This window comes from Solanum pennellii, chromosome 1 (genome assembly GCF_001406875.1).
Source record: "Solanum pennellii chromosome 1, SPENNV200".
Taxonomy (NCBI): Eukaryota; Viridiplantae; Streptophyta; class Magnoliopsida; order Solanales; family Solanaceae; genus Solanum; species Solanum pennellii.
This window is the reverse complement of record NC_028637.1, coordinates 17135640-17162592: the sequence shown is the minus strand read 5'-3', so window position 1 is coordinate 17162592 and position 26953 is coordinate 17135640. Positions and strand designations below refer to the sequence as shown.

Sequence of the window (26953 nt, the reverse complement as noted above, 5' to 3'; positions counted from 1 at the left end):
TTTCCTATTAGTGTGGTTTCCAGATTCATGCACAACCCAACAAAGCATCATTTTTGGTCAGTTTAGCGAATTTTTTGATATGTTTCTGGAACAACTGATTTTGGAATTTATTATTCAAGAAAATCAGATTTTAGATTATTTGGTTTCACTGATAGTGATTGGGCAGGTTGTCTGGATGATAGAAAAAGTACTTCTGGATATGCATTCTCTCTTGGTTCAAGTGTTATATCTTGGAGTTATAATAAGCAAGAAATTGTGGCCTTGTCTTCATCCGAAGCAGAGTATATTTCTGCCACTGCATCATCTTGTAAAGCGGTTTAGCTTAAGAGAGTGGTTGCTGATGTATTTCAGGAGCAAGCTGCTGGAACTGATATTTTTTGTGACAACAAAGCAACTATTGCAATGGCGAAAAATACAACATTTCACGATAGGACAAAGCATATAGACATTCGGTACCATTTTATCCGAGATATGGTAGCGAGTGGAAGTATTATGTTGAAGCATTGAGGCACAAATGAGCAAGTTGCAGATATTCTAACCAAAGCACTTCTAGTTGGAAAGCATGAGTACTTCAGAATACAGATGGGAGTGACAAGGTTTGAAGCAAGGGACAATGTTTATTAGTGCTTCAAAATAGTCAATCTGTTTCCTAGTTTATAGCTAGTAAAAAGTAATGTTGTTTAGTTATTTATCGTTGAGTATTTGCCGTTTTCAATTTGATGGGGTGGAGTTAGTGGGCATGTTTATCCACTATCTTTTAGTTGCTTATTTTTAGTTAATTTTAGTTATATGTAGGCCTATTTAACAGGCTACTGCTGTACCTCTTTTGTTGCAATAAAAAAGACTTTGAAAGTTCTCTTTTCTCTATATCTGCATCCTTTTTTAGTCTCCAACAACTTAGTGTAGGGGTTTATTAGTCATACATAGGTGGTTTAGTAAAAAACTAAGCTATCTCCCTTAATGCCTAACTAAATTCCAATTAACTCCTAAGCCCTCAACTTAAAAACTTAACTCAAAATTTGACCCCACTAAGAAAACCCCCATCCACGGACCTTGGATGGGTCTACGGATCCTGCTTTACCCTCGTGGGTGGTGAACTGAGGCTAAAAATTGCAGAAAAGTGTAGGACATGGCAACATATATAATGCAACACAAGGGAGTAGGAGCTACTTCTAACAACTCAAAATGCGTGAACTTCTATATTTACTCATTTCAAGGAGGAACTACATTCTCCGAACTAAAACATGATCAACACAAACTCATGGATCCTAAATGCAATTTACTCTCAAAAAGCCTTTATTAAATGAGGAATATTTCAACTACTAACTAAGGTATGTTTATTAGTTCATCTCATGAAGTTTATATGCAATTCCACTCAAATACACCACAACATGAGGCAAAATAATGTATATAAGTCTTTTATATAAGTACGTAAGATTTTTTCATGAACATGCACATAAGAGAATCATGGCAATAGATAAACACACAATAACCTTAATTTTTTGTCACATTATCTTCCACTTTAGAGTAAGCCTATGTAATCACATCTATACATCATTCATGCTAAAAATAACTTCATGGTACATCATAGCAAGTCAGAAAAGACAAGAAATCCATAAATTAATAAAGCATAAAAAACATACCGGAGGCAACATGAGGAGATTACTCTTGATCTTCTCGAGATTGGAGAGCATAAAACCTATTCTTCTTAAAAACACTCTCATATGGAAGACATGAGGTATCCCCCCTTCCCTTACCCTTAAGAACTGGCAATCCCTAATTTTGTTCCCATCCTTTCGACACCCGTAGCAACCATCCATGGAAGTTAGGCACTTACTGATGAGTCCACAATTTCGACTCATTAGGGATTTATTTTAATCGGTTATTTGTCCTGAAAGGCATTTTGTATCAATGTAAATCCTTGAATTTCAGGTATTTGGATTGAGGAACAAAGAACATTACTGAGCACAAACGAATAAGGCAACCGAAAGAATGAAGAAAAGAAGACCTGATAACCACCTATCTCATTGGGAAAGTCTCCGAATGGACATGGTCTCGGTTAAAGTTTTAGTGTGCAAAGCCCTCAAGGATAAAATCAAGTCAATGATAGAAAAGTGTAGTTGGCGTGTCGCCGAATGGTTCCAAGATGCCGTCACCCAAAGTTACAAATTTGAAGATACTTAAGGTCAAAGCAAAAAAGTGATGGAATTGACCAAAGGGCTGGTCACCGAATGGATCGGAGATCCCAATTTATTGTGCCGAATGATCCTTCACAACATATTTTTGGCGACCATAAATATATTTTTTAGTTTTTAGTCTAGTATCGATTGATCTATCCTTCTATTTAGGTTTCAATCTAGAATAAGAATTATCAGCTTGGAAGTTTAAAACGGAGTTTTGAGACAATATTTTCCTTAGCTTTAAAGATTTGAAGATTGCCATTTTTGAGAAATTGGAAGTGGATGTTGAAGATTTGTGAATTAGACCTTTGTAAAGACAACAAATTTTACCCATTTGATGATAACGGAATTTTGTAACAACTTCTATCTTTTTATGATATCTAGCTAAAACTCTAATTGTTGGGATGTGATTATGTAATTATGGATTGATTTACCTGATGGGTATTGTTGATTGATAGTTTTATTGCTTTACAAGTTATTTTTGTCCTTCCACATAAGAGATCTTCATTTTTAAATAGAAGAGATTTAAAATGGTTAATTTCTTTTATTCAAATTCTAATAGGGTGAGAAATGTGAGTTTTCAAATTTTTACACTCACCGACTTGAATTATATATCCTTATAGAGAACTAGAAAATCATTTCTCTCACACTCACTTAAAATCCTAGATTTTTCTTTTGTTAAGTTGTTTCTCTAGAATTTTAAATAGAAAACTTTCTACGCGGTAACGATGTCATAAATCCATTAATAAATTCCTTATAGTTTAATAGATAAATATTCAACAAAAAAATTATCAAACTTAAAGTAGTTTAATCAACACATATGTAAGTTTTAAAATGTGTTTGTAGAAATAGACAGAGAAACAAGGAAATGAGATCTCTTTGTCTATTTACAATTTGAATTTTTTAAAAAATGTTATTCTTAGATCTCTTATGTGTAAAAATGAAAATTATATTTCCGCCACGTAAATTCATATTTCACACATAGATAACTCCAAAATGTAAGTTGTGGTCCAGAAAACTAAAAAAAAAAACTCAGATTTGAGCATACCTTCAAATAAAATCGAAAGCTCTCAAACAAATTAGTAATTCTGATTTGTTGTATTTTCTTAATTTTTTTTAATTTTGTGGTCATTTGTATAATATAAACTTTATTAATCATCGCTATATTGAAATGGTATGAAATTAAAATGCAAATAATTCATAAATGTGTCATTGATTGGGCTGTTTTTCTTCAGTGGTGGCTTCAGGATGTTGTCAGAGCATTCGCACCTCTTATTTCAATGGCTGCATTGTCGTAAGCCAGAGCAGCTTCTAAAGCAGTGTCAAAAGTTCCCAACCAAAGTCGAGTTCTCCTTCTTGTATCTCGAATCTCTGCTGCCCACTTCACTCATTTTCACCGTCTAACCCTCCTATACTTCTTCGCATCTTCTTGCATCAAATTTCAATCTTTTTTCTCTTTGTACTTCTTCTTTTAATTGATCTTGGTCCTTCCATTATCGATGATGATTTCCGTTACACGCGTCCTTTCATGTCCATCAGACTTCTCTTCTACATCCTTCTCCTCCTCATCACTAGGCGAGTCGGTTGTGACATGGTGCGGCACGTGAATCCGTGCTATGGAAATTTTTCCCACTAGATAGCTGGATATTTTGACAACGATAATTGTTGAGGGTTTTACGGCTCCATCTTTTACCTGAAGCTCTTCCTTGGAGGTCATTGCTTCATGAAAAGGAAAAAAAAGGTGCAATAGACCGAGCATACATACAATTCATATATGATTAGAAATTCTTTTTATAAATATGAGATGATCATACCCTATATCTCTTCAAAAATATTTAGAAGAAAATTCAAATAAAAAAGAAATAAAACTGCTCATTTTAAGAAAATTGTAGTACCTCTTAATTCAATGGCTGCCTTACCATAAGCCAAAGCAACATCTTCAGCAGTTTCAAACGTGCCCAACCAAAGTCGAGTTTTGTTTATTGTTTCTAGGATTTTGGCTGCCCATTTTCCCCATCTCTGTTGTCTAACTACTTTGTACTTTATCGTATTTTCTTGGAATAACTTTATATATTTATTTTCTTTGTACACTCAAAATCCATCTCGAAGTTCATACTTTACCATATAAATCATTATTAAGAATCAAAATGTTGAAGCTATTTCAATAAAAAATCTTCTTTGGTCTATTCAACCTAAGGAATTTGTTTCTATTGCCACGCCAAAATAAAGCCCAAAAATGTGTACCGTGTGATTTCATTTGTCATATGAGAACGTCTCTATATACTTGATCATGTTCGAAATTAAAGCTTAATTATTAATATTTTAAAAAGAAAAATGGTATCACCTTAATCCATTTTAAGAATGAATTTACATTTAGTGAGAACTGTACAAAATGAACCTAAACATGCAACTAATCTATTAATGAAGAAAATGAGTAACTATCTATATTTGACATAAAACAACGTAATAAATAACTTTGATCAAATTTCTATTTCAAGCTCCTCGTGATATGTTAGGGGACAAAATAAGTAGTTGCTTCATGTAAATAATTAAAAAATTTTAATGAAATATTTTGAACAAATCTTTCAATAACTTTTTTTAAGAAGTATGTTGAAGTATAATGAACATTTCTACACTTTTTTAAAAACCCATGATTTATCTAGCAAAAGTAGCATTTTTTAGATAATGTTCTTTTAGAAAATCTTTACAAGGAAAACGACAAAAACAACTCAGCGTCATCAATACATAAGTCATAGCTATCCGTGTTCCTCCAATTAATTAGTTTAACAACAACAATAATATATACGGTTTAATTCTGCATATAGAGTTTGGAGGGGGTGATTAAATTTACACGGACCATTTATTTCATTTTGTGAAGAAAGATTATTTCCAATGACCCACGGCTCAAAATGAAAGGTATTAGGAAAAAGAAATGTCAATAAGGAAAAAAAATTGCAGTCTAAAATTAAGATACAAAGCAAAATCAAGCAACAAATAATAAAAATTATATGCGATTGCTAAATACTTCTGCCAATAAGGGAAGAAGATATGGGCTAGCCACCGGCCTCTCCGCTCAATAGAAACTTTTTTACTTACAAATCATGTCTTTCAAATACTAAATTTCAGCTTTTGAACTCATGATTTTGGTGAAATGGATAAACCTATGGAAAGTTGAACCAATAAAGTAACTAAATATATATGGAGCTGCATGCCTATTCTCTTCTTAGTAGTGGATATGGTTTCTTTCCTTCGGTTGTAGCTCGAGAAGATTTGTCAAATCATTAACACCTTTTATTTCAATGGTAATCTTGTTATAAAGTAAAGCAGCTTCATCCGCAATATCAAAACTTCCCAACCAACATCGGTTATTCATTCTTACATCTAGAATCTCTGCACCTCATCTTCCTCATTTTTGTTGTCTAACTTCCCTGTAGTTCTTTACATTTTGTTGGTGCAGTTTCCCCGTAGTTCAACACAAAAACTTTAACAATTATATATCCTAAATATTTAACTCATTATTCATCAGTCATAACTTTCACAAAAAGACACTCACAAATCAAGTTGATAAATGATAAAGATGTGCAATGCAATGAAATGCAATGTCAGGTATAATAAATTTCTATGAAATTGAATTGATTTAAGTAACAACACAATCATGATACAACATCAACAATGAATCAATAAACCTTTTAAAACCATTCTCAACACATTACACACCAAGAATTAATCATAGTGCTTTTTAGTACCCTCTTTTCATCGTTAGAATTTTTCATGCCCCGAGCTACCCCCGAGATGCGGACACGGAACCTAGGACCACAAGCGATCCAAATCTAACCTTGTTGAAATGATCATGAGCATACTAAAGATAATAAACTGATACGGAAGCTAAATCATAACTTATAACGAAAAGATGGGGAATACCCATATAATAAAACTAATATATGAAAACTTATGAGTTTAATACAATGAAGTTACTAACTCAAAACTAAGCTAAAACTAATTATGTGTGAAATAAGCCTCCAACTGGACTAGAAATATTGGGACAAGCCCCAGCTAAATCTAGCAAAACTGAAACTAAATGACTAAAGACTGAAATGAAACTAATGACTGTTGTCCTCGGAAAATGAGGACTCACCAATGAATCTGCTAAATTAGAGATCGGAAGTCGATCTATGCATGATCTTGATGCTAAAAACCTGAACCTACATAACGAGAGATGTAGCGCACGTATGCGTCAGTACTTGAAAGGTACTAAGCATGTAGGATATAGTAAAGCTGAAATAAAACATAACTAAACAAGCATAAAGCAAGTATAATAATCTAATATGATAAACTGAATTCTGAGCTAACTGGATGCAATGACCAATTTATAACATGCTGAAACTGAACACTGAATATACTGATAAATGGTCAATGCAGAGAGTCTGACTGATCTGTGGGAGCTACTAATAACCGATAATAAAATCACATGAGCTAAATGTGGAGTCCGATGTATACTCCCCGTCGAGAGGACCCAATATACCCTGCCAAAGGTATAAAGGCATGCTGTTGTGATCACTAAACTCATTTCCCACAGAGGGGACTAACAACCTACTTGGCTAGTAGTTATGGGACTATTAAGTATGTTAAACCCTAGTCCAACTCGGTATTATGCTAATCCCAATAAATTCTATAAATTTACTGATTATATCCGAGTTTCTGTAAATACTGGATAGCTCGAAGCTGAACATGCAAACTGAGAATGCAACAATTAATCTGGTAATCAGCATTCATAACTGAGGCATGTATATATGAAGTGTCTAAAGTATCTGACCTAGCATGTGTAATTCAAGAACTAAAGAAATACAAAGCTATGGTTTTGAAATTTAAGCGATAATCTAAGTAATAACATGATAATATGATTTGGAAAATATATTTAATAAATTCATTAGGTTCTATCAAAGTTAGAAACCCTAGATTTAATCATGGCAAGAGAATCAAGAATCTGACTGAAAACTAGTGACCCAATGGGTGAAAGGAACCCACTAGTGAAATTCCACATACCTGGTGATGAAATTCACAGAGAATCACTTAGATTTCGGGGCTGGAACTGCTGGAACCTTGTCGCGTTCTTGAACTAGGGTTCTTGACCTTTTTCTCCTTTCTTGATTCTAATTTTCTATGTTTTGATTAATGATTTGACACAGGGTAAGTTTTAGTTATGTTTCTAGGCTTAAATTGACTAAAATATGATGATTTAGGGTCAAAACGATGTATCTTAGGGTTTAAACAAAGTGGGAAAGACCAAAAGACCTCTAAGTATGTTGCTGTCAGACCAAACGAAGACCAGGACAGACGGTCCATCATTCCATCGACGGTTCGTTGTTGGTTCGTACGTTGGGCCTGTTCGACAGACCTTTACTAAAACGAGCATAAATTTTTACTTGAAGGTCAGATTTTAGAAAGGTTGGTGGATATGAAAATCAAATTCAATTATTTATCTATGGGTATGTTATTGGACACCTAATTCATTTTGTGCTAAGATTTATGACCATTTAAAGTTGAACCAACTACATTTTCCCCTTAATTGTCTGCTAATTCCCACCTACGGACCGTAGGTCCACCTACGGACCGTGATGGTAATCCGTGGCTCTTGTCAGAGAGTGGGTGAAGGGGGGTCTCGATCGACGGTCATGGACTATGCACCGTAGTCTGACCTACAGACCGTAAGTCTGTCCGTCGACCAACACTTAACCCATTTTTCATGGCTGAGATTTTTGGGAGTTTCTGATTCCATCGACGGTTGTGCAGGACGGATCGTGGGTAAGACTACGATCCGTTGATGGTCACATCAGCTGCACCTGCAGATTTTTCTGAAAAACTTATTTTTGGTCTGTTTGGCTACGGGGTATTACAAAATTATTCAACATAGACAAGTCAACCCATCACCGATTTCCACTACCCTCCAACACATACCACAAGGAAATACACAAATCAATGCACTTAACAAGGGTTAAAAAGTCCACTTGCCATCACTTCGGGACTTGAGTCTTCCCTTTTCTTTGAGCTTTCAAAACAATGTAATCTATTCAAGTACATATTCACAATTATATTCCAAAACTAACAAGACCCATATTACTATGTCTTTAGCCTTAACCTAAAAATTCACTAAAACATTTATGACCAAGTTCATAAATCTTGATGCTAATTAACATTTCAACTATTATATTTTCCATTATTCAAGTCTAGAAATAAGTCTGAATTCCTCCAATATTATAATCTAATGGTATTGAATATTACCATGTCGGAGTAAATATGTTGGAAAACTTGAAGGAGAAACAGAGGTTTGAAGGTTAAGAGAATTTTATAGTGAAGTCTTTTATTTTTCAGGATATGAAAAAACAGAAAAGTACAACTTTATACAGACTTAAACTACAAACTACTAAGTCACTGAATGACCACTACTTCCACTGATTAAATAACTAATTACTAATCAAAACACAACTAGAAAATTTTGCACCATGATCTATGTATTCGCTAACGTAGCCCAACTATATAGGACTCTACTAACAAAAATAATGACATGGTCATACTTTGAATTAGTCTTCAATATTCCCCCTTGAATTAGAGTTACAGACACCAAGCGAAGCCCTCAAATAAATAAACTTCTCCGCTGCCAACGGCTTCTTAAATATATGGCTTAATTCCTTATGGGTGTTTCAATGCTTCAATACAATATCCTCATTTGTAACAAAATCATGAATGAAATGGAAGCGAACATCAATGTTCTTCTTTCTACTATGAAAAATAGCATTCTTTGTCATGTAGATTAATCCTTTATTGTTGCAATATATCTCTGTTGCACTTTTGTGCTTATGCTGAAGTTTTGCTAACATACTTCTTAGCGAGATAGCTTGGCAAGCGGTGGAAGTAGCTGTAATGTACTCAGCTGCAAATTTGGATAAGGTTGTTGTAGCTTACTTCTTTGAGCTCCAATATATTACTCCTGACCCAAGAGTAAGAAAATATGTGCTGAAATGCTTCGTGTATCATACAATGAATCAGCAAAGTCACTTTCGTGAACCCACATAATCTTAAGTTAGACACTTGTGAATGTCATATCCCATATTCCAAAGCTCCAGCGACAAAATGCAAAACTTTTTTTTCTGCTCCAAAATGAACCTTTGAAGGTTGTTGCATTAACTTGGATATAACACCACCTAAGAATGCAATATTTGTGTGAGTATGGGTTAGGTCAATTAGACGTCCAACCATTCTTCTGAAACTTCTAGCATCATCCATCTCTACTCCATCATTAAGCTGCAGGTTTTCACCAACATGCTAGGTGTGGAAGAAGGCTTTCAATTAAGCAAATTAAACTTAATGAGAAAATTTGGCATATTTCCTTTGTGAAAGAAATATTCAATATCCAGCTTGATGGACTTCAAGGCCAAGAAAATAATGTAATAATCCCATATCTTATATCTCAAACGCATTCATCATTTGAAACTTAAATTCATCCACCAGAGAAATGAAGAGCTAGAATAAATGATATCATCAACATAAAGGCAAACAATGATGAAAGCATTAACTTTGTTCTTTACATTCAACATGGTTTCATAGTCACTTCTATATATCCCTTTCTTTGAAAATACCCATCGATTTTGCTACATCCCGCGTGAGTGGCTACCTTCAAACAAACAATGCCTTTTTCAGTTTATAGACCTTTGTTTCATCAATGTTCTTTATAAAACCTTCTGGTTGTGCTATGTAGACCTCTTCTTGTAGGACTCCATCGAGAAATGCCGACTGGACATCAATTTGATAAACTAGCTATTGTGACTGTGCAACCAACGCTAGAACAAGTCTAAAAGTTTCAAATCGAGCAACTAGATAAATTGTTTCTTCAAAATCAATATTATATTGTTGTGCATGTCCTTTTTCCAAAAGACGAGCTTTATGCTTTTGCAGGGTCCCATTATTTTTGATAGATTTCATTTCACCTAACATCGCTTTGTGCTATTCTTCCATTTTAGTCGCTTGTCCATAATGTGTAGGATCTGACATTGCAAAAGAGAATTGACATGTTGTATAGGTGCCGTTGGTGTACTTGGCATTCAAATTTATAAGCCTTATTGATATTCTTAATGGAATTGGCTCATCTGAACACTCTTCAAGAGTAGTAGATGAAAATTTTCTGCTCCCTGAAGTTGAAGAAAATAAATCTAGAGAAGTCGTACTAGATTCGGATGTTGTAGCTGTAGGAGTTGGCTGCTGAATTGCATCAAAAGTGATTCCAGTAGGCATAGGAATCTGTTCTTGCATCTTATCGTTCTTCGATTCCAATTCCAACTTGCCATTTCATCAAATAATACATTCCTCCTAATTAAAATCTTTTCTACTAAGACGGTTATACAAAATATATGCTTTATATTGTGTGCACTAACCAATAAGAACACAATTTTCAGATTTTTCATCCAATTTATGACGAAATTGGTAATCTACCAAAGCATAAGCAATACAACATAAAATTCTGAAATTTCTTATATATGGTTTTCTACCCTTCCAAGATTGAACTGGAGTTTGATACATAAAATATTTTATTGGAGACAAATTCAATAGATGGACTGATGTCGTTACAGCTTCAGCCCAAAATTGATTTGGAAGTCCCTTCGCTTGTAACATGATTCTTTCCATCTCCAACACTGTGCAATTTTTTTTGCTCAGCAACACCATTTTTCTCCAGAGTATAAGGTGTTATTAGCTCTCCATGAATGCCATTTTTCTCATAAAAAATATTACTCCTTTGACAAGAATTCACGGCCTCTATTTGTGTGAAATATTTTTATACACTACCATTTTGCTTCTTAAATCTCGATTTTTAAAGTACTTGAATTTTGAAATGTTTCGTATTTGGTTTCTAACTAATAGACCCATCTCATGCGACTACAATTATCTCTAAATAGGACAAAATAACGACGCCCACTAAATGATGTAGTATGCATTGGTCCATATAAATCAACATCTATTAATTCAAGTCATTTTGAAGCCCTCCAAGCTTTTCCAACAGGAAAAGACTTCGAAGTTTGTTTTCCATAAATGCACACAATTCAATAGAATTAATTTTTGGTAATCCAAGAACCATACCTTTGTCAACTAGAAATTTAAGGCCCTTTATATTGAAGTGACCATACCTAAAAGCCACAACTTAGACTCATCATTTGCACTTGCAACAAGCTTAAAACTTTCCATGTTGGAAATATCCAGCAAAAACATCTTGTTTGACATCATAGTGATGCGAACCTTTTTGCCTGAATTATTGTTTGTAATGGCACAAGAATCATCATCAAACAAAAGAGAATGCCCATTGGACATTGGTTGTCCAGCACAAAAGAAATTGTATCCTAAATTAGGTACAAACTGAACGATTACTATGTCGTGGCTAGTGTGAATACCCACAGTGCTTTTTCCTTCAACCAGCATCTCTATTGCATTGACAAGATGCACCTATTTCTTTTGCTTCTCATCTAGCACCTAGAACAAAGATATGGTGCTTGTCATAATATTTGAATAAACCACTATCTACAAACTACATATCAATTTGCTTGTGATATGTGTCAACGCAAGACATAAAGAGATAATTCTTTTCCTTATTTTCTATTGATGCACAGTTTATTTTCTAATCTTTATACTTTTATGTGCCCGTAGCGTTAATAATGATGACATTGAATGCAATTCTTTGTGTTACTTTGCTCATTGGACGACCTATGCCCATCATTCCTTCCTCAGCCTCTTCCATAGCCACGACCTCGACTACTACGACGTCCTCCTCTTCCTGGACCTTTACTTGCTGGACCATTGTTCTCACCATTTTTGGTTGTCGCTTCCTTCACCTGGAATGCTTTATCTTAATTATTTTTAATAGATCGATTGAGTCTCACCTCATGGCCTTGAAGAGATCCTATCAAATCTTCAAAGGAAAAAAGTTATAGATCCTTCGACTACTATAGAAGCAACTAATGATCAAATTATGAAGTGAAGCTTCACAATATCTTTTTAACAATCAATCGATTAGTAATTTTCTCGCCACATGATCAAATTTTGCTGATAATTGCCAATGCTCTGAACAAGATATTAGAAATTGATTATCCATTTTTCATCATCAAGATTTTACAGTCACGCTGAAGTGATTGTAATCTCATCATAATGACCTTTAAATCAGTTTGAAAGTCTTTCTGCATAATGGACCAAGATTGCTTTGATGTGGTTGTTGTTGCGAACCATGAAAAGTGGCTATCATGAACTACCTGCTGGATGAAAACCAGTGGTTAAGCATCTTCTTTCTTACTGTCTCACGGTCTATTTTCTTCGCCAGGATGTGCAAATCCTCGTTGTACCAAGTCCCAAAGATTTTGATATTTGAGAATTATTTTCATACGAATACTCCAGAGTTCGTAGTTTTCCCCATTGAAGATGGGAAGGAGTGGTTGTTCCACACTAAATACATTGCCATTAATTGACATTACTCTGATACCAATGACGTTGGCGTAAATAGGCAGGAAAACTTTAGGAAGAGACAAAGGTTCAAAGGTTATGAGAATTATATGTTAAAGTCCTTTCTGTTTTTCGATATATGAAATCAACTGAAAGTACAACTTCATATAGACTTAAAATAACAAACTATTAAGTCGGTAAATGATTACTACTTCCATATATTAAAAAAGTAATTACTAAAAACAATTACAACTAGCTTAATTAACATGGTAATACTTTTGAATCAAAATTCAATACACCATAAAGCCAATAGTTTTTTATGTATATCAATGTATTAAAACTTTAAATTTAATATGGTAAATCAAAGAAACAGCGAAGTAAATTACGAACAAAATTAACGAGAACACTTACTGTTTCAAAACCTTATATTGAGGCACCATACATTTTTATTAATTAATTTATTAACATTCAGTAATCATGAACTAAATCATGACGTAATGATTGGTCATTAAAACCAGTGTTCTCGATTTTAAAAAAGGGCCTGTAGATTAAGTTATTTCATTCTTCTAAATCAAAACCCACTTAATTGTTTCCTAGTTTCTATAACAAGGACGTATTAGAATATAAAGTAATTAATTATAAAATCCAATAGTGCAGTAATCAATTCTATAATAGACTATCTCAACTTGTGACTAGTTGAATTTAAGATTTATCCCTTCAATATGTATAAATTGACTAAGTAGTCATGGCATCAAAGTGAAATTCTAGAGTAGCATTAATTTGACCTTACAATGATGAAGATGATTGGCAGTGGTGATAGTAATTGGCGTCATCGGATAGAGAACCTTGGCAAAGCAAGACAATAATTTTGTAGAAATTAAGATCATTAATACAAATGGTCCAAAAGGTATAGGGTCTTAAGAATGTTTCAAATTTTGTTCATCATTATCAACTCAATTAATTATCAAACCTTTACCCATCAATTAATTGAGTATAGTTATCGAATTGTTCAAAATTTTTAACCAACTTCACCGACCAATATTTAATGAGTTGGGAAAACAATCGGTAGGGTTAAAATGATAAAGTTATAACTGTTTTAAAAAATGACCTTGTGGATCATGAAAAAAAATGTACATACATTCCATCATGAATTTCATATAGTTCAAAAGATAAAACGCTAAGACACAAACATATCTAAAGTAGTACAATCTTGACATGTATAAGTTTTAGAATTTGTTTGTAGAAACTTACATAGAAACAAGAAAATGAGATCTCTTGTCTTCTTACGATTTGAATGAAAGAAAATATTATTTTCAAATCTCTTATGTATAAGAAAAAAAAAAGATATCTTATAAAAGGACAAAAGACTATTTTTTTCATAAAAGACTAGAAAAGACAAAATTTATGATCACAATTTAAAAAATCAATCTTGAAGTTCAAACTGTACCATATAGATCATTATTAAGAATGAAAATGTTGAGGTGATTTCAAAGAAAGACTGCTTTCGTCTATTTAACCTCATAAATATGTTTCTACTGCCACGCCAAAATCAAACTAAAAAATGTGTACCATGTGACTTTGTATATATTTTTCTTATTAGGACGTCTGTATTTAATCGATCATGTTTGAAACTAAAGCATAATTATTATTACTTTGATAAGAAAAATGGTCTCATCCTATCCATTTTGAGAATTAATTTACATTTAGGTAGAAGTGTACAAAATTGACCTAATGCAACCTATCTAATTAATGATGAAATTGAGTACCAATTTATGTTTGATATAAGAAAAAACACAATGAGAAACTCTAATGAAATTTCTATGTCAAGCTCCTCAGGATATGTTAAGGGATCAAAGAAGTAATAGCTTCATATAAATAATTTAGCTTTTCAGAAAATTTTCAAATGAACTATTTAACTAAAATCTTTGAATTACTTATTTTACGATTTATGATAAACTATATTGTACATTTTTGTTGCTTGAGAAAAATATTGTCTTGAAATTTTTTTATAACCCAAGGTTTTTTATCTAGCAAAAGTATCATTTTTAGATAATGTTATTTTTAGAAAATCTTTACAAGGAATACAACAAAAACAACTCCACATCATCAATACACACATCATACTTATTCATCTACGTCCAATTGATTAGTTCAACAACACGCACCAGATGCTAACCATTGGGCTTGAAGTGGGGTGTTAAAGAATGACAAAAGTCCCACATCGGTGGTTAATGAGATGGGTGAACTCCTTATAAGGCTTGGACAATCCTCCTCCTTCTGAGATATATTTTGGGGTGTGAGTTAGGTTTAAGAACTTATTTGACATGGTATTAGAGTAGGGGGGCCCTCCAAAATCAAAATTGCCCACGCACCAGATGCTAAGCACTGGGCGTGAGGTGGGGTGTTAAAGAATGAAAAAAAGTCTCAAATCGATGGTTAATGAGATGAGTGGACTCCTTATGAGGCTTGGTCAATCCTCCTTCCTTAGAGATAGCTTTTGGGGTGTGAGTTAGGCCTAAGACCTAATTTCACATGGTATCATAGCAGGGCCCGTCTCACCCATTGTTGGGACCCCCAAAATAAAAATTTATCCATGCACCTCATGCTAAGCACTGCGCGTGAGTGAGCTGTTATGGAATGACGAAAATCCCAAATGGGTAGTTAATAAGATGGGTCGACTCCTTATAAGGCTTGGGCAACCCTCCTCCCTTTAAGCAAGATTTTAGGGTGTGAGTAAGGCCTAAGACCTAATTTCAAATGATATCAGAGCAGGGTCCATCTCACCCGATGTTGGGGTTCCCAAAATCAAAATTGTCCATGCACCTGATGCTAAGAACTAGGCGTGAGGGTGTAAAGAACGAGAAAAGTCCCAAATCGGTGGTTCATGAGATGGGTGGACTCCTTATAAGACTTGGGCAATCCTCCTTCCTTTGATCTAGTTTTTAGGATGTGAGTTAGGCCTAAGGCATAATTTCACACATATATGGTGTAATTTTACAAAAAGAGATTGGAGAGCATAAACCTATGGAAACTTGAACCAATAAAGTAACTAAACATATATGGAGTTGCATGCCTTTTCTCTTCCTTAAAAGTGGATGGGGTTGATTTCTTTCGGTGGAGGCTAAAGAATGTTTGTCAAAGGATTTGGACCTTTTATTTCAATGAGTGCCTTATCATAAGCCAAAGTAACTTCATCTGCAGTGGCGAAACTTCCCAACCGATGTCGTTTATTCATTCTTACATCTCGAATCTCTGCAACCCATCTTCCCCATTTTTGTTGTCTAACTCCCATATACTTCATTACATTTTCTTGTGCAGTTTTGTATCTTTTTCGCTTTTAAGGATATCATCTTAGATTATTTCTTTGCAAATCCATTTTTGTCGTTTGGACTTCTCTCCTTGATGATTTTCCTCTTCATCACAAGATGAGTCTGTAGCGTTATCGTCCGTTATGTAAATATGTACTACACGTTGCAAGACCATAGAACAATTGACCATTAGATTGTTTTTTTTTTGCTCTGGCAACTTTTGAGGGTCTTTTGACTACCTCATTTTTGTGAAGCTCATCTTTGAAAGCCATTCCTTCAGGAGAACAAACAAAAAAAGCACAATAAGTCCATCTAATCAGGCATGTATATATGTTTCATCAATAATCAAATTGTTTTTATTTATATACTCTATACGTCAACTTGATTATCTGATTTTGACCAAGCACATAGAGTTTTACACTTTTCTTATTATTATCAACTCAATTAATTACTTGTCTATTGCCCACCAATTAATAAGATATAGTTATCGAATAGATCAAAATTTTCAACCAACTTTCCCGACCAATCATAGACGACCCATGTCTCATGAAAGGATATCCTTGACAATAAATTCAAGTCCAAGTAACTCTAGCACTTTATACTTTTTAGGACTTATATGCTAGGTTAGGTGAATATAGATCTTTCACCACAAATATACCTATTAGACTTCTATCACCTTACCTTTACCCTCAAAGCCCTATTGATTCAACATTCTTGACTATAACACTTACTTTGAAGCTTACAATAATCAATTACCCCTAGATTCTGAGGCATTCTAATCACATTCTTTATTACCATGTGAATGTAGTCATAATTCATCAAAAGGTTCAAATTCTATGCTTTACAAGTCAAGATCCATCATACATAATAAATTCTAGTTTAATTCATGTCTATATGTTCCCCAATATTGAACCATTACTACACATGACATTAATTTTAGAAGATCAATTCTAATTCTTCCATTTCACCTTTTCTGGCATAAACTCCCGAAATATAAAATTCATCAAATAGACTAGGGTTTACCATTAAAATAACAAAAAATAATTATAATATCATATTTATATGTCAATTCAACCATCATTAAGTATCATCATGCGATTGGAATCAATGTTTAACACTATCCACAATGTAGGAAGAAACCCTAGCTAGAATTGCGTTTTGACTTCACAATTGGGGAAAACTTTGGGGATGTGTGGGTGGAAGAACCATATATGAATAATATAACATACCTTAATTTTAATTCCTAACACATTAAAACAATGGAGGAAATCTACCCGTCTTAGTTCTCTTGTTCTTCTTCACTTCTAGAGAGTGAATTATTTGGATAGAATTTGGGCTTTTTCTGAGGTTTTGGAAGAATGATTTAATTCACTTAGTTTAGGGGTCTATTATTCATATATAGGAGAATGATTTAATTCACTTAATTTAGGGGTCTATTATTCATATATAGGAGACTATCGACCACCCTTACCCCCTAACTAATTGTCAATTAACCGCTAAGCACTCAACTTAAAAACTAAACTCTCAATTTGACCCCACTCAGAAAACCCCAACCACGGACCGTGGATGGGTCTACGGATCGTGCTGCACCCTTGTGGGTGGTGAACTATGGCTAAAAATTTCTAAAAAGTGCAGGACTTGGCCTATGACCCCAAACTACGGTGCGTGGGTCAATCTACTAGTCAAAGGTGACTGCTTTTTGACAGCTTTTGGGGCTATTCTATGGGTTCTCCTCAAGGATCCCTTGGGTAGTCCTTGGTGTTCATACCTTGAATCCCTAGACCTAAAACCTTAATCCTAAGTATGGGAATAATTTTTACGATTTTAACAATCATAGAAAACTCTAACACTCTATAACAAGGCTCTAGAACTTTCTAATTTAGTTCGCCAGTTTTTGAGGAATAACAATATCTCCCCCTTGGGCTCATTCATCCTCGAATTATGATTCTAAACATTTATTGAGGTCACCTCTCTAGACTTGCAGCCAATCATGCATGCAATCAAGGAAGAAAATTTTGTTTCCAAGATAAACATATTTAATGCAACACAAGGGAGTAGGAACTACTTCTAACAACTCAAAATGTGTGAACTTCTACATTTAGTCATTTCAAGGAGTAACTAAATTCTCCAAACTAAAACATGATCAACACACACTCATGGATCCTAAAGCAATTTACTCTCAAAAAGCCTTTATTAAATGAGAATCTTTCAATTCCTAACTAAGGTATGTTAATTAGTTCATCTCATCAAGTTTATATACTATTCCAATAAAATACACCACAACATGAGGCAAAAAAATGTATGTAAGTCTTTTCTATCAAGACCTAAGATATTTTCATGAACATGCATAAGGGAATCATGGCAATAGATAAACACACAATAACCTTTCTTTTTTGGAACATTATCTTCCCCTTGAGAGTAAGATTATATAATCACATCTGTACATCATTCATGCTAAAAATAAGTTCAAGGTCCAACATAGCAAGTCACAAAAGACAAGAAACCCAGAAATTAATAGAGCATAAAAAACATACCGAAGGCAACATGAGGAGATTACTCTTGATCTTCTCTAGATTTGAGAACATAAAATCTATTTTTCTTTAGGGAAATTCATCTGGAAAACTAGAGGCAATTTTATTACCCCCCCCCCCTCCATTACCCTTAAGAACTGGCCAATCGTTAATTTTTTGTGGCCATCATTTCCACACCCATAACAACCATCCATGCAAGTTAGGCCCTTACTGATAAGTCCACAATTTCGACTCATTAGGGATTTATTTTAATACATTAGTGTACTAAAAGACATATTTTGTATCAATGTAAATCCTTGAATTTCTGTTATTCGGATTGAGGAACAAAACATGAATATTAATAAGCACAAACGAATAAGGGAGCCGGAAGAATGAAGAAAAAAAGTCCTGATGATTGCCTGTCTCATAGGGAAAGTCTCCGAATGGACATGGTCTCACCTAAAGTTCAAATTTTCAAAGCCCTCAAGGATAAAGTCAAGTCGGCTATAGAAACGAGTAGTCGGCGAGTCGCCGAACGTTCCACGATGCAGTCACCCAAAGTTACAGATTTGAAGATACTAACGGTCAAAGCAAAAAAGTGATGGAATTAACAAAGGGTTGATCACCGAGTGGATCGGCAATCCCAATTTATTGCGCTGAATGATCTTTCACAACATTTTTTTGGCGACCATAAATTCATTTTTTAGTATTTAGTTTAGTATCGATTGATCTGTCGTTCTCTCTAGGTTTCACTCTATAATAAGAATTATCATATTGGAAGATTTGAACGGAGTTTAGAGCAAATATTTTCCTTAGCTTTAAAGAATTGAAGATTGCCATTTTTGAGAAATTGGAAAAGGGTGTTTAAGATTCGTTAAATTAGACCTTTGTAAAGATGAAATAAATCTTACCCACTTGATGAAAACACAATTTGGTAACAACTTCTATCTTTTAATGATATCTAGCTACAACTCCAATTTTTGGGGTGTGATATGTGATTATGGATTGATTGAGCTGTTAGGTATTGTTGATTGTTAGTTTTATGGCTTTACAAGAAATTTTTGTCCTTACACATAAGAGATCTTCATTTTTAAATAGAAGGGATTTAAAATTGTCATTTTCTTATATTCAAATTGTAGTAGGGTGAGAGATCTTAATTTTCAAATTTTTACACTCACCTACTTGAACTATATATCCTTATAAAGAACTAGAAAACAATTTCTCTCAAACTCACTTAAAATCCTAGATTTTTCTTTTGTTAAGTTGTTTCTCTAGAGTGTCAAATAGAAAACTTTCAACGTGATAAGGATGTCATTAATCCATCAATGGATTTCTTAAAGTTCAATAGATAAATCTTCAAAAAAAAAAAAACTCAAACCTAAAGTAGTTGAATCTACACATATGTATGTTTTAAAATGTGTTTGTAGAAACAAACAGAGAAACAAGAAAATGAGATCTCTTTGTCTACTGACAATTTGAGTTTTATAAAATGTCATTTTCATATCTCTTATGGATAAAAGTGAAAATTATATTTGCACCACAAATTCACATGTCATACATAGATAACTCCAAAAATGTAACTTGTGGTCCAGAAAAGTTTTTAAAAAAAACTCAGATTTAAGCATATCTTGAAAATAAAATCAAAAGCTCTCAAACAAATCAGTAATTCTGATCTTTTGTCTTTTCTTTAAATTTTTTGCATTTGAAACGGTAAGAAATTTAAATGCAAACAATTATACTTTTAAACTTCAATTTTTTTCACTTGTCATTCTTATCCATCATCGTATATGTGGGCTACAAAAAAGAAATCAACATTAATAGTTCATTAAATAGTCATAAATGTGTCATTAAACTTTTAAAAAAGACTCATCTATGTTATCTGTTAAAAATTTGGCTCATCTATGTCATTTAAATAATGTGATTATGATTCAGCCATGTCATTGATTAAATTATTCTTTTTAAGAATAAGGAATAAAATATGTCAACAAACATTGAGAAAAGGTTCTTCTATGTCATCCGTTAGTAGTCTGAATCATCTATGTTATTTCAGTTAACAAATAATGACATGGATGAGCCTTTTCTCAAACAGAAATAACATAGATGAGCTAAACTTTTATCGGGTGATATATATTAGTCTTCTTTGAAAGTTTGATAAGCCAAAAATCTTCTAAAGTAGTGTCAAAAGTTCCCAACCAAAGCCGAGTTCTCTTTCTAGCATCTCGAATCTCTACTGCCCACTTGCCTCATTTTCACTCTCTAACCCTCACATCTTCTTGCATCAGATTTGAATCTTTCTTCTCTTTGAAATTCTTCTTTTAGTTGACCTTGGTCCTTCCATTCTCGATGACAATTTCCGTTATACGCGTCCTTTCATGTCCCTCAAACTTCTCTTCTTTATGCTTATCCTCCTCGTCACTAGGTGAGTCTGTTGTGTCATTGTCCGGCACGTGAATACGTATAGGACACGGAAAGACTTGGGAAAATTTTCCCACTTGATTACTAGATTTTTTGACTACGTCAATTGACGAGGGTTTTACGGCTCCATAGTTTACCTGAAACTCTTCCTAGGAGGCCATTGCTTCATGTAAAGGGAAAAAAGGTTCATCAGACCGAACATGCATACACTTCATATATGCATGATTAGAAATTCTTTTATCAATATGAAGTGATCGTACCCTATATCCCTTGAGAAATTTTTAGAAGAAAATTCCAATAAAACAGCAAAAAAACTGCTCACTCTAAGAAAATTGTAGTACCTCTTAATTCAATGGCTACCTCACCATAAGCCAACGCAACTTCTTTAGCAGTGTCAAAAGTTCCCAACGAAAGTCGAGTATTGTTTTTTGTTTCTAGGATTTTCTGCTGCCCATTTTCGCCATCTCCGTTGTCTAACTCCATTGTATTTTTACGTATTTTCTTGGAACAACTTTATATATTTCTTCTCTTTGGACACTCCCTTTGTCCCAATTTATGATCCAATTGAAAAATCCATGTCGAAGTTCATACTTTACCATATAAATCATTATTAAGAATAAAAATGATGAGGTGATTTCAATGAAAAATCTGCTTTGGTCTATTCAACCTAATGAATTTATTTCTATTGCCACGCCAAAATAAAGCCCAAAAATGTGTACCGTGTGATTGTATTTGTCATATGAGGACGTCTCTATTTACTTGATCATGTTTGAGACTAAATCTTAATTATTAATAATTTAAAAAGAAAAATGGTATCACCTTTATCCATTTTAAGCATAAATTTACATTTAGTGAGAACGGTACAAAATTAACCTAAACATGTAACTAATCTATTAATGAATAAAATGAGTAACAATCTATGTTTTATATAAAACAATGTAATAAATAACTTTTATCAAATTTCTAATTCAAGCTCCTCATGATATGTTAAGGGGCAAAGAAGAAGTTGCTTCATGTAAATAATTTAGCTTTTTAGAAAAATTTCAATGAAATATTGAACAATCTTTCAATCACTTATTTTACGAAAAATGTTGAAATATAAAGAACATTTCTATTACATTAGAAATATAGTGTCTACACATTTTTTTAAACCAAAGGTGGTTTATCTAGCAAAAGTAGTTTAGAAAATCGTTACAAGGAAAATGACAAAAACGACTCTGCGTCATCAATACGTAAATCATAGATATTCATGTTCCTCCAATTAATTAGTTTAACAACAATAATAATACAATGTAGTTCCGTAAATGGAGTTTGGAGAGGGTAATAAAATATGCATGAACCTTTCTTTTGATTTTGTGAAGAAAGATTGATTCCAATGACCCACGGCTCAAAATAAAAGTTATTAGGAAAAAGAAATTTTCATCAGAAAAAAAAGAGGGCAGTCTAAAATTATATATTTATATAAAAGAAAATCCTAGGTCTGCCAATATGGCGCCACCACAAGCTAGATGTTCCATTTAAATTATTTATTTCCAAAAATAGTCTTCCCCTTTCTTGAAAAGATGTGACTTTTATGAAAAGTTGTGACTTTTATGAAGAGTTACGACTTTTATGAAGACTTACGAAAAAAAATTGTCATCCGCTTTCATGAAATGATGTGAATTTTATGAAAAGTTGTGACTTTTATGAATAGTTGCAACTTTAATGATGAGTTGTAAAACTTATGAAAAGTTGTGACTTTTATGAAAAGATGTGACTTTAATGAAGATTTGCAACTTTTATGAAGAGTTGTGACTTTTCTGAAAAGTTGTGACTTTTGTAAAAGATTGTGACATTTATGAAAGGTTGTGACCCTTGCAAATAGTTTTAACCTTTCCGATAAGGCACAATAAATATTTCTTCACACTACAGTTTATTTTCAATAAATAGAGGTGTTCCTCTCATTTTAAAACAAAGAAAATTTTGAACCATTTTTTTCTTCTTCTTCTTCTTCACAATTATAGATTTGTGTACTTTTCTCATGAGTGGTTCAGTGATACCAATGGTCATGTTAGAGATCTTGGTACGTATTTTACCGTCATGAATTTATACTTATGTTATTAAGGTTAAATGATACGATGTAATTATTTTCATTTTCCTATACATTATAAATATTTTATGTAAGATAATACAGTGTTTTAATTTTAATGACCGATAGATTTTAAGTATTATTAAATTCCCATGAGAAGCGTTGGTAATTTTATACTTATTCTTCAGTTAAATTTCCACCATATTCATGTAAATTTCGACCATGGTCATTCTCTATGTAAATTAACACAAACTTTTTCCTTTACTTATTGGTCAAATCTCATATGTTTTCAAAAGATAAAAATGAATGTACAATCAAAATCTAATTTTTTTTCTCAATAAAGAACCTACTACCTTATCTAATTTTCTTTATAATTGTTATATAGGGTAGCGGGGACCTTCACCCTTCATCCATTGAGTTGTTTTTATTATTAGTAAGTAGAAATCACTTTTTCATGAGCGGAACTTTGGGTTGCAGTGAATCCATTTCCAAATAATTGTTGTTGCGATGAAAATGTATGTAAGTTCTTTTACATTTACGACTCATCTACAAAGTAGTTTATATTTTCCTATCCTCTATTTTCAATTTAAAATATACCCTAGAAACTCACAACTATTCCACAACATTACAATGATATTTTGAAATCTAAGAGCAAACTAGAGTTCATTACATGATTCTCTATAGGTCTGATTAAATTTGTGAAATTTTTATTTTCAATTTTTTTGCATTGCTACAAATTATTCAGCTTTTAGGTGTTTCTGCTATGCTCATTGTTGCGTAAGTGTAGGAGACGATAAATTGTTTTATTCCCTCCTTTGTAATCTGATTTTTTGTCATTTTTCTTGCGAATCTAATATAATATGTTGATAATAATCAGCTTCACCAAGAGGGAATCTCAACATTTAGAACAAGTATTCGAGAATGTATGTCATAATTGTTAGATGAGACGAGGTATATCACATACATTTTACATTTCCTTCGGCCATACAAGATGCCTTACTATAAATGATGTACAAAGTCACAAAGATAACCATCATGGGTAAACTTAACAAGGATCATTACAAAGTCTGTAAATATGCATATGTAGTGAAAGAAGGATATTTGGAGTTTCTCAGTTTGCTTACTCTTGTATCAGTTTTGCTCTGTCTGAATTTTGACAGTTGAAACCTCATTTAATTGTGAAGGCAGATTGTTTTGGTTGACAAGTGATTTTGCAGGCCGTAGTTTGGGACTTGGAAAAGCATAGGATCGTTGTGGTCGTAATTTGAGACAATCAAGCAATATAACAAACAAAAATAAATGAAGGCCGAGGAAATAGTGGTTTGCATTTAAGCAGACATATGCAAGGAAATAGAAGCAGTGCACTTAAACCTTAAAAATTTTATGGCATAGCCACATTGCATGAAACTTTGCAATTTAACTATCCTCATGTGAGGTATTGGCTATTACTTTTCATTATTATCTACAATTGTAAGAAAGGTAAAATAATATCTTTATTCCTTTTGTCCAGTGTTGACACGACGAAGGGTAGTTAGAATTTCTCTGTGATCTTTTGTAGTAACTGTTATAAATAAAGTTACAATGCTCGAATCTCATTAATTTGTGAGGGTATACTGTCTGGATAATAGTTGAATTTACATCTCGTAGTTTTTTTTAAAAAAAACTAATTAATAATTGTTTAGTTTTGTGTTCATGTTTTTTTTTCCTGTTTAACTTGTAAGTTCAAATACAGTTGTACCTATTCATTATATCTCTCTTCTCAAAAAAGTTAAACCTAATTAGAATAAGAATGTAACATACTGGCAAACTTTTGTTAATTAGAGATGTTTCATCCATTAGAGTTGTCGTAATTATTTTCACGTATGCAACCACACACAAGCACTTGTATAGTGAATTAACACCATTATTTCCAAATTAACTCATATCTAATATAGAGGAAGATAACACAAAAATTTCAGGCAAATAAAGTATTTTAGTAAGTGAAAATAGAAAATATTTGCATTGTCAAAGTATTAATTGAAAAATTTCTAGGAAATGGTATTTTCGATTATATTTGAAAATAATTAAGATAGTCTGTGCTTTACTACATTTTTAAAGATTCATTTGTTACTTTAATAAATAAAAATATACATTACAAGAGCACCATTTTACCAATGGGAGTGTTTAATTAAAAAAAAAGATGAATTAATGCTTTTAGATATGGAGTCTCGAAATCGGAGTATTTAATACTTTAACATCTCAAGTCAAGCTTAAGTTTATGTCTATATATTATCCCACAGAAAAGAAAATTACGTCAGTGTGATAATATTCTAATAGTCTATCAAATAAGGGTCACAAATATAATGCAGATTCTATTGAGGTTAAAATGTCTATTTTCATGAATCCAAATTAGTCAGGCCCAATATAAATAAACATATTTTATTATACAAGATTAAAAATCGCAAAGCTTTACATGTTTTGAATGTGTTGCTTGAAACCAAAACAAGTAAAAATGTCTTTTGATGATACAAATTAGTACCATAACTGATTTTGAAGCACTTGCTGAGACGTCAATTCAAATGGTCATCTGTTATTTAATTTAACTCAAAAGAAATGTAAGTTAATAGAGGTAGTTTACCAACGCGCAAAACGCGGTTATTTTAACTAGTTAAGATATAAAGCAAAATGAAGAAACAAATAATAAAAATTATATGTGATTACTAAATACTTCTGCCAATAGGGAAGAAGATATGGGGCTAGCCCCCGGCATCTCCCCCCAAAAGAAACTTTTTTTACTTGTAGTCATGTCTTTCAACTACTAAAATTCAGCTTTTGAACTCATGGTTTCTAAAGGTTAAATGCATAAATCTATGGAAAGTTGAACAAATAAAGTAACTAAACATATAAGGAGTTGCATGCCTATTGTCTTCTTAGCAGTGGATATGGTGTCTTTCCTTCGGTTGTAGCTCAAGAATAATCAAAGCACTAATACCTTTTATTTTAATGATTGTGTTGTGGTAAACTAAAGCATCTTCATTCTCAGTATCAAAACTTCCCAACCAACATCGTTTATTCGTTCTTACATCTCGAATCTCTACACCTCATCTTCCCCATTTTCGTTGTCTAAACTCCCCTGTAGTTCTTTACATTTTCTTGGTGCATTTTTTTTAATCTTTTTTTCTCTTTGGACGATATCGTCTTTGTAGTAACCTTGGCATTTCCATTTTTGAAGATAATTTCTGTACAAATTCTTTTGTGTCGTTTGGACTTCTCCCCTTGAAGATTTTTCTCCTCATCACTAAATGAGTCTGTAGTGTCATTGTTCGTTATTTAAATACGTACAACATGTGGCAACACAAGTTACAACCAAACGTTCACCTATTAAGTTGTTTGTTTTCTCTGGAAGCTCAATTTTGAGGGTTCTTTACCACCTTATTTTCGTGAAGCACATATTTTAAAGATATTGTTCATGAAAGAGAACAAACAAAAAAAGTACATTAAATGAGCCATGTACGTACACTTCATTAATGAACTTAAATTCAAAGTGTTAACTCCGAAGTTCCATATTATCTATTTGTCTATCGATCTATCTTCTATATCTATATCTATATCTATCTATACTACTTTAAAAGCATCAACTCCTAAATTGAATATTGAATTACTATAATACCCACAAGAAAAGTACTCACTATATTTTATTTATTAATTTAATTAATTGTATTAGGGTAAATAATAGATACCCTTTAATATTTAAGGATTGTGTTTTTCTCAAAGGGACGTGACTTTTACAAAGGGTTGTGACTTTTTAAAAGAGTTTTGAGATTCTTGATGAGTTGTGACTTTTCCGCATGGTTGTATTTTTTCAAAGGGTTGTGACTTTTGCAAATGGTCGTGCCTTTTTTGATGAGTTGTGACTTTTCCGAAGGGTTGTGACTTTTTTAAAGGGTTGTGACTTTTCGAAGGATTGTGCCTTTTCCAATGAGTTGTGACTTTTGCAAAAGGTTGTGATTTTTCCGATGA

General features: G+C 32.9%; 2 pseudogenes; both read right to left on the bottom strand.

The window, feature by feature from the left end:
- Positions 1 to 3331: 3331 nt before the first annotated feature.
- Positions 3332 to 18513, bottom strand: LOC107018175 (annotated as a pseudogene).
- Positions 18514 to 20576: 2063 nt separating this feature from the next.
- Positions 20577 to 21494, bottom strand: LOC114074869 (annotated as a pseudogene).
- Positions 21495 to 26953: the final 5459 nt, after the last annotated feature.